The 18076-nt window shown below is 39.7% G+C and overlaps 1 protein-coding gene across 4 annotated transcripts in view; it reads left to right on the top strand.

Moving 5' to 3' along the window:
- Positions 1–18076, top strand: part of EPS8 (epidermal growth factor receptor pathway substrate 8) — a 119592-nt gene that overhangs the window by 19702 nt on the left and 81814 nt on the right. For all 4 annotated transcript variants that reach the window (XM_033058028.2, XM_033058029.2, XM_033058030.2 and 1 more), the window contains exon 2: positions 10955–11094. The gene's annotated coding sequence lies outside the window, so the exon portion shown is untranslated. The remainder of the gene's footprint in view (positions 1–10954; positions 11095–18076) is intronic.

Consider the following 18076-nt stretch of genomic DNA (forward strand, 5'->3'; position numbering starts at 1 on the left):
CAAGGATGTATCGGGGGTTCTTGTGAAGTCACTGGCCCAGTGATAATAAGCAAATATTAATGAGTTAATTTATGGATGCTGTAGGTGATGAAACTTAGAGGTACTGCAGACAGGTTTTTACACGGTAAGTGGGATTTTTCGTCTCTGAGGGAAGGGCTCAGTCTTGAGCAGAAGGTGATAGGAGCAAACTGAATTCTTTACCTTTGCTCAGCAGTTCTACTCAAAGTCATCCTGCATCTGCAATTGTCTCCTACAAGGAAAGATTTAGAACTTTGAGATCCTGGCCAGTGTCAATTCAATAAACTGGCACAGAGCCTTGCCATGTCATGGTTCATTGGGGTCCTGAGGCAATATTTAGTGTAACAGAATAAGCAGTGCTCCAGTTAACACAGTCATCCCTTATGCACGGAGATGCATTTATGCCTTTCAACACAAAGAACCTTTTCACTATATGTCCAACTATTCTGTTAGTTCTTTGTGGGGAATTGCCACATCTTTGTTTTCCTTTGGGCAGGGAAAGAGTTTTGCATGTTCTCACTGAAAAGCCCAGTGTTTGAAGACACAACACTTTACATGAGGATTAACTTTTTAAAAGACTTGAGGGTCCCTGTGGGGTTGCCAGAGCCCATTAATAAAAGTTTGAATTTTCATCTTAACATATTAATTATGTTGGTTCAATTCCTAGAAGACCAGTAGATCAAATTAATTAAATTTAAGCCTGTGATAGGAAGGAAAAATAAGAAAAAGATAATATTGTAGAGTTTAAAGCTTGAAAGAATCCCTTGACAAGCAAACTGTTACTTTTTTTTCTGGTTAAAATGTAAATAAATGTTAAATTCAGGTTCCTGTAAATACGTTGTAATTTACTAATTTTTATGCTGGAGTCAGACCTTCAGTAATACAGTGACTGCTGTTCTTTTCATGGGAAGATTGTTTTAAAGACCAATAGGTTTAAACCTCTTTTGATAAAGCCCGTCTTGTCATGCTAAGCCTGTAAATTATTTTCATGAAATTTGCAACTCTAATAGTAATATTAATACTAGAAACAAAATTTTTATGGTAGATGTTTCCATACAATCAAAAGAGAAAAAGCAGAAAGTGATAAAGATGGAAACCACTTATATTTGTGTTCTAAAGTTGACTTAAATCTTCCATTCAAATCCTTCTCCAGGAATCCTTAGATGTGTGACACCATGCAGAATTACTTAATCTCCCTAGGATGTCTGCATTTTAATAAAACAGATGTCAGTTTTGCATCTTGAGGTCTATTTCTTGTTTCTGAGGAAAATTTTTTCTTTTGATGTAAATCCAACATAAAGGGTTTTTTTTAAAATACTTGTCTTTATCAGGCTAATATTGCTCTCTTGTAAAGCAACAAAACATCATTTCTTATTCTTAGTGCTCTTTCTTGTCTCTTCTCATGACAAAATTTGTGCTCAAATAGGCATCATCAGAGTTTTTCCCCCATTATATTAATTTTCAGTGTTTTAGGGCTGTGAAAGACAGTATTAGCTTTGGTCTCCTAGAAACATTCTTGTAAAGAGCTGTCATTTACTACTGCCTTTGGCCTGGTTTTTCATCCACCTTGTTTTAAACCAATTCCTAGAAGATTGCAGGAAGTTTAGCACAGGATGTTCTGGGTGTAATCCACTTAGATAATTGGTACATTTTATATATTTATGTCCTAGGTGGGCAATATGAAGTGTCTGGTTTATGTTTAGGGGTGTTATTGGCACGGCAAGACACTCAAAACTGTGTTTTGAGCCTCGTGGGAAATGAAAATATTTCCTCTGGAATATGATTTTGATGCATCGAAAGCTTCCTCTCTCCTTTTTCTGGTGTGTCTGTCCTTTGTCCTTCCTTTATTTTAGCAGCCTTTATTTCACCCTAGCAGGCAGAGGGCAAACTGGATTTATTATTAAACTCTAATAAGGGTGCACAAATTGTTCTGAGGTTCAGGACAAATGACACTGCTTGGGCAATGTAAATAATGCAGTGGGTGACCTGACAGGCTGGAGGCACTTCTCGAGTTTCTCACCTCATCACATCTCCTGCAAACAATTGGAAAAGGTCAGCTTCCAGTTAGGCTGGGAACTGGTGCTTTCTTCATTAGGCTTAAAAGGATTGTTCCCAGTTTCTTATACTACTTTCTCCTTTTTTTTTTCTTAAGCATCACAATACACACGTGTAAGATGTGTTTTACTTTTCTATTATAACCTTGTGTCTTATGTTTTGTGATTTGCCCCAAGTTGATTCCTCCGTGCAAAGATGTGGAATAGCCTCTTTCAGCATACAAGGAATAGTGTTTTGTTCATGTTTTTCTTGATTTTGTTTACCAGTTTGAGGTTTTATCTTTCCATTCATCATGATGAGTTGATATTTTATGGTCAGAATTGCAAGTCTGAATGCATAAAATAACGATGTAATTAATGTTGTTTTAAATGGTTAGAGCAGAATTCTGATTTTATTTATTTTCCTCAGAAAAATTCTGGTGGTATGATTAAAATGATGAAACATTGGATTAGGAATTGTTTGTTCAGCAGGGTTTTATGTTTGAGTGTGTTCAGCATTGGTAATGACTCTATGTAATGAACAAAATCAAACACAATTGAAATACTTTGTTGACAGTAGCAAGGCATAATTGTAGACATTCTTGGAAGTCTTAAAGGCTTTTGCTTTTTTTTCCTTCTGGATGGGATGCACAAAGTCCCTTTTTGTCACAAAGATGTTTTAATGCCCTCACTTTGTTGTCTAGCAATGTTGATTTAGAGTTGCTCTGTTTTGATCATAACTGACAGGCAAAGATAGTATGGAAATATGAGAGAGATGCAGAATGGTCAATGCAGAGCCAAGAAAAAAATTCTGTGTAATCACATTTTTTTTTTCCCCCAGTTTGCAGGGAGGTTGAGCATTTTGTGTTGATTTTTCTGTATGATCTGTTAGCTCAGGATTAGGCTCTTTTGTTTGTGGTGTAAATCCTGTTCTTGGCCTACAATGAATATTAATTAACTCCTGTAATTCTGTGTGCCCTGTTGCAGAATCAGCTCGTTATTATTAAGGCAAATAAAAGCACAAATGAGATGGTTCAAGGAAGTCCAAGGGAATCTGGGATCAGATCAAGGGCAAATACCCTTGTTCCAAAATTGAAAAACAGAGGAAGAGAGATAATTGGAAAAGTTGGAAGGTATTTAAGCATGAGGATTTCCTTTTTATACACCCTGAACTTTTAGAAGGGCATTACTGCGAGACATTATTGAAAGCATTACTTTTTAATAGACTTCAATAAAAGAAACATTAGCAAGACAACCTTTATAGAGTTAAGTGGTGGTTTTTAACATTCTTGTGGACTTTTTAAAGACGTAGAACCTTTCAGAAAGCTGATTGCTAGCTCAGACTTGATTAAAGGAATATTATTTTGTAGTTGACCTTTGCAGGGCTCCTGATGAGTACATCATTGGTACCTTCCATCATTTACAGGAAACTGAGGGAGGGACGTTGTCCTACAGCAAAAGAGCTGTCATGTTTGTTATGTTTGTTATTGTCATGTAGGATCTGAGGACACTATCTAGGCCAAGAGCTCCAGAAATCCCTGCCATTCAGACTGTCCTGAGCTCTGTCCTGGCCCATTTTTTAAAGCCCAACCAACCAAAGGGGAAAAGTAACCAAAAAACTCAACCCTCCCCCCTAAACCCCACATTTCAACAATAAACCACATTTTTATACTTCTTATCACTACCACTTTTAATGTGATTTATCCCCATTGCAACAGGAATTGGAAGTTATGCCATAATTCGGAGCATTGCAGATTTTTTAGAAGGAACAGAGCAGCTCTAACAAAACTGCCACATTGTCCTTGTTGTAGACGATTAGGTTCTTGATTATTTTCAAAATAATGTGCCACTTTTTTTGTTAGACCTACTAGTTAGCCTGAAAACAGGTTTGTTCTCTTTTTCTTTTCCCCTTTTTCCCCCACATGCATTACTAGACTATTAAAGGCTATTAGAAACTTTGCTTTTCATAGTTGCATTGGGGTTTTTTTTTGTTTTTTTGGTTTTTTTTAGCTAGATTTAACTTGGCATGTTATTTAATGTGCCTCATTGTATAATTAACCATTAATTTGTGAAGCAGAGGTGAATAATGAGGTGTTCAAGGGTTGTGGTCTGTACCAGTGATGGAGTAGAAGAAAAAAGGTCCAAGTGGCTGAATTGTGTGACAGGTGAGTTGGAGAAGATAGTTTCTGGTTTTGGTGGGCAGTATCAGAAGAGACTGGAAAACATCACCAGGAGTGCAGTGCTTTGATCCCAGTGGATTGGACGAGCTAGTCAGTGATTCAAACTGGGGATGAGTGTAAAGGCAAAGGTAAGAAATTACATTTGAGAAAATGAGGAGGTGGACTGAAAATTCTGGCATCCAGACGTCTCAATACTGTGACTCTTTTGTGATTCCCAGGTAAAGGATAGCATGAACTGCTGAAGAATATCTGGTTTTATAACTATACACAATGGGATTTGATGTGCATGAGGGAAACAATTAAGAGGTTGGTAGAAGTTTAATGTGTTTCAGAGGCTCTGTCTTGGGATAAGAATTTAATGAATCCAAGTTTATATACTTCAAAGTAACTTCTGGTTATACCATGATGGGGAAGCTTCCCTCTCCTTCTCAGTTACGAAGGGAAAGTTATTAGCGCAAAAACTAATTTATTACTACAGATAATGCTTAAAATAACTTTTATGACCACAGTGGCCATAAAATAACTTTTATGACCACAGTGACTGTAATGTGGTGGGTGTCTGTAGGTGTATTGATGTGAAAACCCCACTGCTGTCCTTTGAGGAAGTGATTTCAAAGGGTTGCCTGGATTTGTTCTTTCCTTAATAAACAGAAAACATTCAAGATCTTCCTGATGATACAGTTCTTCAGTGCTGGGAAGGGCCAGGTTCCTCATCTGTGTGCTAATAAGTGCTCAGTATTAAATTTATACCAGACTGTCCTGTCATTCACCTTTCAGCCCTGACTTTTCTTAACCACAGAGTTACTGACGGTTCCTTCGTGCTACCTCCCCATCCTTCTTGTAAAGGGATTTCTGTTTTCTGGCTTCGGTCTTCCACATCTTGAGAAGTCTTACACAGCAAATGAGCAATTATAAGTTTACACAAGGCAATATTGGCATGTTTTTTTAAACAAGCTCTTGATTTGTTAAATTTTCACATTAATACTGGGAAGATTTTTATGATATGCTTTGCCTTTCTGAAAAAGTAAGAGAGCCTGACTTTTCAGGCTACAGCAGGACAGTTGCCTGGATTATTTCAGCTCTCATTTTACTAGGGGGCCAGCAAAGGAAGGACTTGACAGCAGGCAGCTGGGAAATTAAGTTACTTTGCTACTGAGCACAGTGGACATGTTGGTAATCTCTAGTGCTGAAATATGCCAAGAATGGATTTTGTTTTACTCTACTCTGTCCATGTTGTCTGTTTTGCTGTTTCTGTGGAATATCATGTGGTGGGTTTTTTTGTTTGTTTATTTTTTTGTCTTTTTTGGTGGGGGGTGTTTTGTTGTTTTTTTATTTTCCCCTTTGCTGAACAGGAAAGTTGAACAAAAAAGAACTAGCATGGTTACTTTTCACAGCCTATTTTCTACTGCTCTGAGCACCTGTGGTGGATGGAAAAAAAAACAACCCTGAAATAAATACAGTGTCTTTGGGTGATGCAGAGGCAATGCAAACGGTGAAGAGGGATATGATGGGTGGTTTTGCTACAAGGAAGTATCTAGAAATTGGTATTTACAATGTTCCTCAAGTCCCACCAGATCTACCAAGCCTGAGAATCAAGGGCTGAGCATTTCTGCTCACGTTTCAGAGAGACTAGTAACAAACCCACCCCTTCTTGCGCTCTGCTGTTCCTTTCCAAAACCCAAATTATTTTTCTTACTGCATTTCTGAAACCACATGTGATGCTTCCCACACATCTCTTCAGCTGCATCGGTCCCTGTCAAAGGTGTGGAAACTGATGTGGTTTTTAAGAGCATTCTCAATCTTAGGATGTCCCTGTGTGGGAGTGGGTGGTGAATTTAATCACACCCTGAGTCTGTTTCCCATTGCCATACGATCTATGCTCATCCTTTCAATCTACAGCAGTATTTGAAGACAATAATATCATCTTCCTAAACAATATCCTGTTCTCAGTTTTGTCTGCTTTACCCTGTGTCAGTTTGTAAAGAGACAGGTTTGTCTTTTGCAGTGCTAGTAAGAAACCCCAGGTCTGTTTAAATGTAAGACCAACTGTATATTGAGTTCAGAAAAGCACAAACTTTGCTTCTGGAGTTTTTTTAAAATTAATAGTCTCTCTTTTCTTCAATTGAGAAAATAATAATTGTGGGTTTTCTACCAAGATACGCCTCTAGCAGGTAGAATAAGGGTTTACATATGAATATATTTGACTGTGTAACTTTAATGCACTGAGGTTCAGAAGTGGATCCAAGATGAATATATGAAAGGAATTTTTATAATGCCTCAGACTAATATAATTTGTCTCCTATTTCAAGATAAAAATAGTACTGATTGATTTACTAAACCTGATCCTTGCAGAGTTTGAAAACCAAACATTGTGGCAGGAGGAATCTAAAAGTAACAACAGGTTTCATTGTCTATCCTGTAAGAAGCTGAAAATAATGCAGAAGTAAACAAGGAAACAGCTTGTGACTGAAATCTAATATCTGTTGTGAACAAACCAAGTCTGACATGGATGTACAGAACCAAGGAAAGTATAAGCACTCAAAAGGTAGCAATAATATTAGTAATAAATATCTTTAGTGATTTTGAACTCCTATGGCAATGAAGATGGACAATTTCTAGACATCAAACTGGATTTACAAAGCTCTACATCAGTATAAGTAACATGAAATACATTTTGCAGTTCTACTGTCTTCCCCTCAGATTTCTGTCTCTTTTTCTCCATCCCTCTCTTGGGGGATATTTTACTCATCTCTTTAGGAAACTGTTCTGTAGTGGAATTACAACATTTTGAGATTATATTGTTGGACATAATCTTTTAAGTGTCTGACTTGTACATGAGTGGTGTGGAGGCTTCTTTTTCTTTTTCTTTTGGCATTCTGACAAAATGATGCAGCATCTTTGCCCATCAGAGAGAAGAGATCGGCATTTGTGTGGCAAATGTGACAAATGTGTCTGTGGTACTTTGGGAAAAACTATTTCTAGAGAGGTTGGAAGTGGTCTTGAATTGTGTATGTGGTGAAACGGGCATTTTTTTAGTTGAGGAAATTTCACAAACATACATGTGAACAGACATGCTGCAGAGTTAGACATTGGTATGTTTTTTGGGGGGGGTCTCAGTGTCTCCCTGTAGGGTAGAGGGTGTCCATTATGCCTTTTAATTTTAAATTCATTAGTACTTCTAAAACAGGGATTAAAAATGCATCACACTAAAGGATGTGTTGTTTCTTTTGACTTTGCCAATAATGCTTTTATCACTGCCTTGCAAAGAGGCTTTTCTCTGTGCACTTACCCATCAGATCCTGAAAGGCCAAAAGAGGTAAAGCTGAACTTGGAGGAGTTTTTCTCTTGGTTCTGGATTTCTTTAATTTTGGGGTGTTTGGGGTTTTCTTCTAGATTGCATAAATGACTGGGATGAAATACTGTGCTAAATAAATTGATGAGTGATAATTTCAAGTTCTTTTTCCTGTGTGCTGAATTGCTATCTCAACACACTGCCTCTCTCTTTTCCACATCCTCAAATCCTGCTGGTGTGCATCAAGAGACTCACATTAAAAAACAAAAAGGGAGAGAGCTAATTACAGCTGCTTAATGCTGTGGAAGAAATGGTTTTTTAAAAAATAGTGCAAAAGCCCCTTCCCTACTATGATTACTAAATTCACAGAGAAGCAGTGGTTCTAGATATGTTCAGGTGACCACTTCCACTCACTGTGGAGAGTGTGACTCTACTTTTTCAAGACAAACTTATGCCAAGCTAATTAATTGTTTTTTCCCTTTCTTACTAAATAAGTTTGGCTGGGCCACATTTACTTGGATTAAATACAAGCAAAAAGAAAACTCACATTGGTTCAGGAAGTTTGTTTTGTGGCTCTTTGGAAAAGAACATTCTGTCCACTCTCTGCAAAACCAACACAAACTGTCTCTTGGCACAGACACTATTCTTTGTGGATACCTCACTTGAGATTATCTCTCTGTTATTCTGCAGGATTAAGTATCACAGTCCATATTTCCTGGATAAATCCTGCCTTGTGTAATTGTGCTTTTGCTTTGTAAGTCACATCTGCACTCGTAGTTACGATTAAATCTTCTAAACTCTGAGATCTGCTGATGAAACATAATGCATGATGGAAACAGTGATTATAAATTTGAGGGTACTAAATGTGGTTTATGTAAGAGCATTTATTTAGAAGTGGTTATATCTAATTGTAGAAATGATTGTGTCAATGTGATGTTAAGGAAAAAGAGCTGTAGAGGCACAGAATGAAACTGCAAGAGGATTTCATTTTGTAATTGAGGAATTGTGTGTGAGTTTTGTGGTGAAATGTCCTTTTCTCTTTGAGCTTTTTAAAGGATATCATTAGGTTACTCTGTGCTACTAAAGGAGTACTGGGATAATGCATTCCATGTGGTTGTGGCAGGCATTTCTCACATGTGAGAATCTGGCGGGAGGTGCTGGAATTGGGAATAACAGCAGAGAAGGAAATGTGCAACCTTCATCAAACAGGGAGCAATCTCTGGTGCCCTCTTTTGATAAGATATTCAGTAGAACCAGTTAGGGGAGGATCTTAAGGGATGTTAATAATTATTGGACTGATTCTTTAAGTGTTTGTAACTTCTGCTGGCTTGGGTTCTAACTAGAAGGGAAAAGAAAGATAACTTGTACCTTGTAGGAGGCAGTCCTATGTGGAGTAAATAATATTCCCAGAGAGTGATAAAAGCAAATCAAATCTGTCCTATAACAGCTGTGAATTGAGCTGAAGGTTGACATACGCATTTGCATGTAAGTTTTGAGAGCTATGTTTTTAGCATAAAAGGAAAACACAATGAAGAGCCCCAACCTTCTGGACTTTCTATTTCCATACATTTAAATCCAAAGACTAAAGTATTTTGAATGTCATGTCTGTCTTATCTTTCCAACAAAGCCTTTCCCGTAATTAAAAGGGCATCAATTTTTCTAATTGTTGCCAAATCCAATCCAAGCCTCCCACACAATCATTTCACCCTTCCCTCCCCCTCCCATCATTGTCTGATATTTTGTTTGCACAGTCACAATTCATTAACTGTTCATGTCCAGGGTAGCAAACAGAGGAATCATATTAGTAAGGAGGAACTCAGAAACTCACCAGTGAAATCTGTTTTTTCCTTTTGTGGCTTTCAGATGACAATCCCAAAACCTGTAACAAATTTCAGAGATAAGGAACCTGGAAACAATGAGTGTGCTACTCCTTTTCTTAGCAGAATTCTTAAGTCTTCCATTCTACTGAGAAGAATTAATTTCTGTGTAAGAACCTACTGAGATTATAAATTACTATTGGAAAAGTGAGGAGGTGTAGTCTGTTCTTTTTTGTTGTTTTTTTGTGGTTTTTTTTTTTTTTTAAATTAAATTCCTTCCAGAATCACAGATAATCATTAGGCAGGGTCACCTACAGCAGGTGGGTTGTAGAAGCTGCAGGAAAGGGGGAATTCCACCGCCTCCCTGGGCAGTGCTCCGCCATCCTTGGGGTAAACTTCTGCCTTTTGTTAATTGTGTTTTAATTTATGGCCACTGCTCTTTGTCCTGTCCCTGTGCACCACTGAATAGAGCCTGGCCCTGTCCTCTTGACACCCCTTTGAGTTATTTCTATATTTTAATGAGATCCCCTCCAAGCTTCTCTTCCCTGGAATAACCAGGCCCAGCCTCTTTATCTTTCTTGGACTTTATCCATGTTTTGAAGGGAATGAAATGGGCCTGGGAGGGTGGAGGTGCCCAAGGTGACTGAGCTGGAAAAAGGCTGAGGCTCATGGATGGAAGGCAGCCTGTGTTGCCTTAAGGTGTGCCCATGTGCTGCCCTTTCTTCCATGAGGTTTCCTGGTCAGAAAAAACACCATATGTTTATCTCCCCTACAAATATTAAAATGTTAAGTTTTCGACCAAAATAGGTGATTAACAGATAAACCGCCAGAAGAATCTGGACATTTTAGTAAGTAGATTGATAAATTTAGTACAAAAACTAGCTCAGTGTGCTGCTTCCTTTTTACTTTACTGTGCAACCACTGGATCAATTCAGTTTGACTGAATTGACCTATTGTCACTTGTCCTATCAATGAGTTCACTTGGTACTGCTTCTTCCTAGTTCTGTTGCTATATCACTTTGATCTGTTTGTTTTAATTAATTTTAATTGGATTTATTGTAAATGGCCTTGTAAGGGAGAGGAAATAGAACTTGTCATAGAAGTCTCTGAACTGGGATAATGCCAAAATCAAGGCCTAAAGAGAGTAATTAATAAAGGAATTTTGCTGTAGATTGGCCAGACTTGCTAAAATTTGGAGAGTTGTTCAGTGCCTGGAATAGTGCAACTATGAAGCTGGAAGTGACTTGTATTACAGCTAAGTTAGAATAAAGTGTTGGATATGAATAAAGAAATGAAATAGCAAAGGACTAACTCTTGAATGTCAGATTCAAAATTGAGGGGTAACAAAATTTGAAGGGTTTTAGTGTGGAGACTGTTCAGTTATCCAGACCATGAGGTTGCTGTTAGCTGTACAGAGGAATTCTTTTTGGTGTTTACTGGTATTGAGGAAACTCATGCTGACAGCCGTGGATGAACGCTAACCAGAACTCTATTTCTCCCTGTTATGCACTGAGGGAAATTACATTTTAAGAAGTCAGGGATTAGCAAGTTGAACCCATTGTATAATGTGCAGCGGAATTGCAAAGCTGAACCTGTTTCTTTTCTGGTTTTCAGTGATTTGTCCTGTTGGGCAGTTGCCTTCTGAGTGCCTCTGGAGAGATGCCAGCCAGCTGAACTAAGCAGGAGCAGGGACAGCATCTACCAGGGCTGAAGTTTTAAGCCCAGGCACGTGATATTTGCACAAGTGATCTCTGGTGAGTGGTACATAAACACAGCTTCTCTTTTCTCTCTAACAACTGGCAAATGTTGCAAACTCTGAGTTTCTGGATGCACAGACTGTCCTGCCTTGCTTGTTTTTCCCAGAGTGTGACTGATATGCTTAGAGGAAATGAGAATGATCCAGGTTACCAGCAAGTCTTAGGAAATCCTTACTATTTGTTTGTATATTTATGGATTATTTTCCCCTCTCCTTCCAGTGAATGAGTAACGTCCTGGTGAGGCCAAATTCCAATTCTGTAGCATTTGTGTGTGATACTAGATGATACCAGTGTGCTTTTTTGTAACCAGAGAAGATTTTATACCCTTTCCTTAGTGGTTGGAGCTTGGAAATCCAAGCTGTGGGGTTCTGATAACAGGAGGGACTGGCTGCTGTCAGCACAGGAGTGATTAAAAATGTGTCTGCTGCTAGTTCACTCCAGCTGAATAGAAAATGAAACTACCCAAAGCCTTTTATGTAAGTGCATGGATTTGGTTTTGGTTTTTTTTCCTGTTTAAATCTGTGTGGCTGTGTGCAGACAAACTTCATCCCTAGCCTTCTTTTGAAGATGCTGTGTAAAGAAAGAGTGAGCTTGTTCTGACCACTGAGGAGTGATCCTCTTTCCAGTTCAATACCGGACATAACCTCTCTACAAAAGGCAATATCTAACAATTTTTTTAGGGGAAGGTGGTTTCTAGTCAGTTTTTATAATCTGTGATTTTCCTTGATAAAACAATGGCAATCTGCTTCTTCCAGAAGCTGAAATGCTGTGTTTCTTTGACAGAAAATGCGTGGAGAGCTACCTTACACGTTGTAACACTCTGCTGTATTTAAGACTCTGTCATGCTGCGCTGACTGCTGTTTTCCTGGAAGCGTGGCACCAAGGAATTATTGATGAGATGCAGCCTCATCTGTAAAACACACGTTTGCTATTAAAAACAACATATGTGCCCTTAGCTACAGCTAACCATTTAAAAATCTCAGTGGAATTTGGCAGAGATAACCCCTCAATACATGGAAAGAATCCCATTAAAGCATCAGCATGACACAGCTCAGCATCAAGTGCTGAATTGTCCTGTGAATATCAGAGTGGGGGCTTTGTGCTTCAGGCAGAACTACCTGGAGGTCTCTTCTGGGGCAGGTAGGCAGAGACCCCTGTCAGGATGGGTGCAGGAAGGGTAAAATGCATCCAGGGCACTTGTCTGGCTCTTTCAGGTTATTGTCATATTGTTAAAAAGGTTGGTTGGAATACACTGGACAAAAACCTGAAGGTCAGTGCTGTCCTGAGATATACCTTGATTAGCAACAGAATTGGAAGATGATCCTGGGCTGAAAAATTATGAGGGTAGTTCTGCTTTATGCTGGAGGAGGCCAAGGCAGAGCAAGAATAGAAATACATTATTTCAGGGTCCTGTAGCCTGTTGAGCCAGACTAAAGTAAATAGGCTTTAATTACAGTAATTTCACTACTATAAGGCGCACCCTTTTGACTAAAATTTTCCCCTGAACCTGGAAGTGCGCCTTATAGTCCGGTGCGCCCTATCTCATGTACAAAGTTGTGACATTTGCCACCCTGGAAATGCGAGCTGTGAGCCATGGGGGGAGCCGGCAGTGCCACGGCAGCCGGGTACAGGCAGGCCCAGGGGCCCATGGCTGCTGGGTTGAGGCGGGGCCTCGGCCAGCAACCGCGCAAGGGGAGCTGGGAGTGGAGCCTCGCTGCAAAAAAAAAGTGTGCTTTATAGTCCGGTGCGCCTTATATGATCTACAAAGTTGCGAATTTTGCCGACTCTCAGGGGGTGTGCCTTATAGTCCGGTGCGCCTTATGGTCGTGAAATTACTGTAATGGAAAGTTTAGGAAAACAAACTTGGTGCTGTTGTCACATAACCAATGCAAGTTGGAACACACCTGTCCTTAAGTTCCTTTCATTTTTATCACTGCTGCTCATCCTGCTTCAGTTCAAGCGTAACAGCTGCTGTCTTGGGAACCACTGAAGGTAGATGCAGTTCCTTTCTGCTGCTGGAGAGCTCTGAACCCCAGCACTTAAATAATAGAGCAACTTTAGTGCTAACAGCAGCAGCTTTGCAGGAGAAAGGCTTTCAAATAGCAGCAATTGATTTTCAGGATGTGTAGAGATGGAGAAAGCAAGGTAGTTATTGAAGCAGTGTTTTTTTATTTAAAATCACTGCTACTTGGGTAGGTGCACTTTTTTTTCACCCATAAATACTTTCAATTATTAAAATTTAGAGACCACAGATTTTTCTAGAAGTCAGATAGTTACAGTGGAAGCACATCTGTGTCTTGGTAAGCGAGGACATCAGTTTAGGACAAATGTCTCTTGTGTCTGAGGTCTCAGTGTGACTCATGAATGCCAGCATGGGGGAGAAGGCAGAAACCTTTGCTCCCTTGTAACATGGGTGGGAAACCAGCTCCTTTTGGAGATCATCAGGAAGGGGCATTGAAAATCCAGTGCACAAATAAAGGCTGGGTCAAGGCAGTGCCTCCCTGCCAGGTCAGGTGTGGTTGTGCTGTGACATAAATCACTGTGTGCTCTGGCTACATCCACTCTCAGGGCTTTGCCTAGGGCTGCACTTAAGAAATGCGTGTGAACTCAGGGGCAAGTTTTTAGTTTGTTGGTTTTTTGTCTTCTGGGTTCGTTTTTCTTTTTTTTTTTTCTTCCTATTTTCTGAGAGCACTATAGAGCACAGAACTTCAGGTGCAGCGTATCTGGGGAGAGTCCTGCCCTTGGGCCTGAGTGCTGTTTTGCACTTGGCTTGCAATTCCACTCGATTACTCTTTGCTACCTGCAAGTGAAGTGTAGGTTTGGAAACTGCAGTTTGAGCCTTCGTTTGGAGGCTGAATTTCCTTAGACTTTTAAAAATTTTTTTTATAAAATTTCTAGTTTTCCTTAATTATAGATCAGAACAGTATTAGCATAGAATCATAAAACATTTTACACTGGGGGGATCTTTGAAGACCATCTAGTACACCTCCCCTGCAATGGGAAGGGAGGTGTTCTACTAGAGCAGGTTTCTCAGAGCCCCATCCAACCTGACCATGGATGTTTCTTGGAATGGGGCATGGTTACCTCTGGGTAACCTCTTTTACCACCTTCATTGTAAAAAACTTCCTTATATCTATTCTAATTTAACCTTCTTTTACTTGGAAACCATTGTTTCTTGTTCTATTGCTGTGGGACCCGATAAAAAGTCTGTCCTTATCTTTCCTTGAAGTTCCAAATCACTGAAGTGATTGGCTAATAGAAAAATTGCAGAATCAGCTAAGTGAACCTCCTGCCTCAGGTGGTTGAATGCTGAAACACACTGCCAGAAAATGTAAACCAGTATAAGCCTGCAAAAGATTAATGGTTAGCTGCCAATGATTGTTTTGAAACTCAAGAAAAATGATAGTTTAAGCCATTGGTATAAATCAAACCACCCTTTTTTAACATAAATTTTGCTTAGATGCAAAACCACTGAAGCTGGATGGGTATTTCTGATGATTTTACGACAGCAAAATTTAACTTCTGTTTCTTGACAGGAATAAATGAGAGATAATGACATTTTGTTATCTGCTCCTATCACCTGTGGCTTTGATTTAAAAAACAAAATTCCTAGGAACCATTTGTTTATTTTTTTTTTAATCATGTAATTCAAAACAAATGAATCTTTTAAATCCTGCAACCTGGCTGCTCAGGTGGGGGATGTGCTTTTGGCCAGGTAGGGAAATCTGTGCATTTGCAATGTTCCATGTGGAGCCCAAGTGCCCTGCTCTGCAGGACAAAGCTCAGTGTCACAAATGCTGCTCACTGAGTGTTGACAGCTTGTCATTACAGACAGGGCTCTTTGCTCCTGGCTGGTACTAGAAAAGGTTTGGAAATAATCATAATCTCTTTCCTCAAGTGACTCTGGAAGCACTGGGGTTTGTTCTTTTCAGATTTAGGTAATAAAAAGTCACTCTACTTTTCATTTGTGCTGAGTTCACAATTATTGTGTTGTCTCTGTTGGATTTTCGTAGCACATCCAAAATCATTCATGTCCTGTGGAGTGAGAGAGGATGTGAAGAAAATAAGTGGTGAAGGAAGGACAGAATGGTAGTTCAACAGATTGGGTTTTTCTGGGGTTTAGGTGGTGTCTATTTTACAGCAGCTATTCCTGTACCTAGGAGAGCACGAGGAGTGACTGGTGTGCCATGGAATATGGCACTTGCTCACCATGTGGCAAGAAGGAATTGTCTATCTTCTCTCCCCTGTTACCACAGAGGAATTTTGTTGAAAGCATACATGTGGTCATTCTCTATTCTGAGCATTCTCTGGAATTGTGAGATCCAATGACATAAAAACAAACCCAAGCTGTTAAGTCCCCGCAGGGTGCAAGCAGAGAGCACCTTTGCTCTGTCGTCAGAGGGACAGGGCTGGGTGAAGCCATCAGTTTGGCTTGGCCCCCACCTTTGTTTGGAGGTTGCTGTGGTGATGAATCACCTTTGCAGAGGGTGTGTGAGCCCGTATCTGTTCCTGCCTTGGCTCTGGCACATAAAGCAAAGCCCACGGCTTCTCATCCCCGTATCAGAGCGTGCACCCTGGCACTGGGTTGGGCTCCCAAAATAAGTTAGAACTGCTGTCTCAGAGCTGGTGACTGACATGGTAGAGATCTACTTAGCACTTCCCCTCATGGCTTTCCTAGCAGGCAGCAGGAGCCTGGGTGGTGGCAAGCAGTGCTTTGTTCCATTGTATGGAAGGGGAGCTGATTTGCCTTATTTGTGCAAGCTTTTGACACCTGAGCTTGTCTCTTCACCTGGCCTTGAGGAAGCAGAGCAAGAGACTGGAAAAGGAATTCTGTAGAAGGAAAGAGAGGAAAAATTATTATCCAGAAAGCCTGTGTTTTAAAATTTTTTTTCCCCTACCATTGCAAAGATTACATTTTCTATACTGAGGAAACCTTTATTTCTTTTTTACTCTTCATTTATCAATAAGCATTAGAACAAATTATCGTTAAATTGTCTGTAGCTCAAAATAGAAATATGTTTTTCGTACTGAGACACATAAATCTGATCTAATAACCACATAGTGATACAAAAGTGTGTGAAATTTGGACTTCTACACCAGCATTATATGCTTTCCTTATAAATTCACTCAAGTACAAGTATACTTGGATGATGCAGTCATCTGAAGATGCTATAACTATCACTTCTAGATAATTGCACTCAAAAAGTCTTGGAAACTTGTTTTCCCTCTCCTAGAAAACCCTAGCAGGAATTGGCAAGACTGAATTGTCACATAAGTCAAGTCATGGAGAATTTTCCTCCCTGACTATCACCCTTCTTCCCAACATCTGTGAAGCTGCCCTGTGCACGACTCAGAGGAAGAGCTCTCTGAAAAATTGAGTCACTCAGAGGTGATACATGGCAAACACTGTGATGTTTAGAATGTCTATTTTTGCTGCATAATTCCTGAAATTTAGGGAGAAAAATAAAAAGAAAAAATTATGTGCATTACTCAGCTCTGTGTCAGCTCTCCATCTCTTCATGATGGGTGGTTTCATAGGTCAGGCTGTGCCTCGTTCTTGGCTGAAGGACCAAAGAGGAAGATGAAAACTTTTAAAAAGCAGTGAGGCCTCTCACAGTATTTAGGATGAAGGTAGCAGAGACAGGTCCATGGCCCTCCATTGCATGACTGATGGATCTTCTTTCTGAGTTTGAGCACTTGGGGAAAAAACCTCCTCTCCTTTCAGCACTTGTTTCAGGCTTGTAATCTTGAAGTTTTCCCCAGCACAATTTAAAAACTGTCAGCTCCTTTTGGTGACTGACTTAGTTAAAATCACCTTCAGCAACAAGTATTTAATTACATCTTTTAATATCTTATTCAGGCTGCCTTCTTGGATTTTTGAGAATCGGGAGAATGCTGCTAATAGAGTGGAGCCAGCATTTACAGGAATAAATTAATGGCAGTCCCATAGCTGTGCTTTTTACATCTGACACATTCTCCAAGGCTAGCACAGTACCTCCCATACTCCTTCAAACTCATTTGTTCCATTTCAGCTGAGCCTTTTGAAATGTTTTGTGATGAATGAGTGCGCTGTACAAACCGGTGATCAGGAGCAGCTGCTCAGACTCATGCATTAAATTGAATCCATCTGTCAGTGGGCTCTCCAAAGTGTGAGCTCCACATTGTCAGGAGACCTGATTACACCACAGCAGTTATCTGGGTGCTGTTTGCCAAAAAGAAAAGGACAAATCTCTCTATGAAGAGTGCTTGGATGGGCTCTGGGATAGCCCCGTGGCCTCATCTGCAGAGCTGTGATTTAGCCTGCTGAGATGAGAGCCAAGTGGTTACAAGCAGCACTTCTGCACTGACATGCAGAGAGTTGTTCAGATGGACACTGAAATTAGGAGCTGACTTACAGTAAGCCTTGTACAACTCATGTGTGGTGGTTGCTGCTTGGTTTTTAATCCTGACCCTTTGACCTCATCACCAGTTCTTTAAATTTTTTGATTGTAGCCTTTTTCTTCAGAGGATGAGCTGAAGAGGTGAAGAAGTGTTTTATTCAAATCAGCCAAAGGAGACAACACTGACTTTTTCTTTGGTTTTTGTTTGTTTGTTTGTTCCCCCCCCAGTATGCATGCATCATTTTTTATATTCATTTACAAGTAGAGATCAGCAAAATGTATCTCCTGAAGCTGTTATGCAAACTGCATTTAAGGCAGCATTTCAGCCCAACAAATGGTTGTTTCCTGATTGCAATAATTGTTCTTATAATTTTAAGTGAAAGCTTCAGTCTGTAATATTCTCTGTAAATGACACACTGGATATGGAAGCCAGTTGATTCATGGCCTGAAATATGTTCATCTTTTCCAGGGGCAACTTCTTTTGGTTTCCTTCTCCCAGTTTGCTCCTCTCCAAGACTTTTGTGGTGAGGACTGTGTTCATACTGGGTTCTGTGTACAGCTCTAGGGAAAAGCATTCCTTGCTGCCAGAAGCTTATTCA

This window comes from Catharus ustulatus, chromosome 4, assembly GCF_009819885.2.
Source record: "Catharus ustulatus isolate bCatUst1 chromosome 4, bCatUst1.pri.v2, whole genome shotgun sequence".
Classification (NCBI taxonomy): Eukaryota; Metazoa; Chordata; class Aves; order Passeriformes; family Turdidae; genus Catharus; species Catharus ustulatus.